Source organism: Gavialis gangeticus, unplaced genomic scaffold (assembly GCF_001723915.1).
Source record: "Gavialis gangeticus isolate Ggan-Ray unplaced genomic scaffold, GavGan_comp1, whole genome shotgun sequence".
NCBI lineage: Eukaryota > Metazoa > Chordata > Crocodylia > Gavialidae > Gavialis > Gavialis gangeticus.
The window spans coordinates 41,484,452-41,485,783 of record NW_017729004.1 but is presented as its reverse complement, the minus strand read 5'-3'; the positions used below and the strand labels follow the sequence as shown (position 1 = coordinate 41,485,783).

Here is a 1,332-nt window from a genome sequence, read left to right as displayed (position 1 = left end):
TGCCTACCCTATTCAGTAAGGGACCTGCACTTGCCCTGATCCTCCTCTTGCTACTGACATACTTGTAGAAATGCTTCTTGTTACCCTTCACATCCCTGGCTCAAGGCAACTCCAATTGGGCTTTGGCCTTCCTGACTTCATCCTTGCATGCTCAAGCAATGCTCTTACACTCTTCCCAATTACTTGTCCTAGTTTCCACTTCTTATAAGTGATTTAGTTTACTGAAGAGTTCCCTGCTAAGCCAACCTGGTCTTCTGCCATACTTGATAGTCTTCCTGCACATCAGGATGGTTTGTTCCTACACTCTCAGTAAGGCTTTTGAGTACAGCCAGCTGTACTGGACTCCTCTCCTCCTCAGTCTGGCTTGTCAGGGGATCCTGCCCATGAGGTCCATGAACAAGTTGAAGTCTGCTTTCCTGAAGTCCAGGGTCCTTACTCTACTGCTCTTCATTCTTCCTTTCCTCAGGATCCTGAACTCAGTGATCTTGTGGTCACTGCTGCCCAAGTTGCCATTCACTAGTGACTAGTACACTCCCCACCAATTCATCCCGGTTTGTGAGCAGCAGGTCAAAAAGAGCATGGGCCTTAGCTGGCCGCTCCAGCATGTGCGCCAGGAAGTTGTCCCCAACACTCCAAAAACTTCCTGAATTGCCTGTTGTGTTTATGTTAATTCGTAACATAAATACAGTATCACCTTCTTTTCCCCAAAACCTAGCACTGCAAAACAATGAACACACCTCAGCATTGATACTCCAGTCATGGCAGTTACCCCAGGTTTCTGTCCCTTGATTCCTGCTTCCCCCAAATTTTAAAACCAGCGGCCAGGCAGCAGGAGCATTTCTAGCCAGGCAGGGCTGAGGGAGCCACTTGACTTCATGGCTCATTATGATCTTCCTGATCCCTTCCAAACTCTTCATCTCAGAGGTGTTACAGGACGGATCTTGTTTTTCATGCCCTGGACGTTCAACCAACGCCCTTCTTCCGCAGTGTGCCCCCTGCTCCTGGTCACGAGGCTCCGTCTCACAGCCGTAACACCGGTTGCCTTTAACTCATCCTAATCATGCTCTGTGGCAGACGGCATCATCCAGCCCTGAGCCCCAGGCCTGTCAGGAAAGCTTCTAGCTTATTTTTAAGTGGAGACGAAACCTGTGGTGTTTGAGACGTGAGGAGCGCGGCGCACCGCCACGCCACGCACCCCACCGCACGACGGACAGGCGGCGCCAGGCCCCCAGGGGGCACCGCCCCAGCTCAGTCCGGGCGCCCGGGCAGCCAACTCGGCCCCAGCGGAGACGCGAGGCGGAGCCCCAGCGCGCCCCTCCCCTCCCCGGCCTG

The 1,332-nt window shown here is 53.2% G+C and overlaps 1 long non-coding RNA gene across 1 annotated transcript in view; it reads right to left on the bottom strand.

Annotated features, from left to right (window-relative positions):
- Positions 1-304: 304 nt before the first annotated feature.
- The window catches only part of LOC109291323, a 6,274-nt gene continuing 5,246 nt past the window's right edge, over positions 305-1,332 (bottom strand). Inside the window, exon 3 of the long non-coding RNA XR_002095814.1 lies at positions 305-315. This is a non-coding gene — a long non-coding RNA (uncharacterized LOC109291323). The remainder of the gene's footprint in view (positions 316-1,332) is intronic.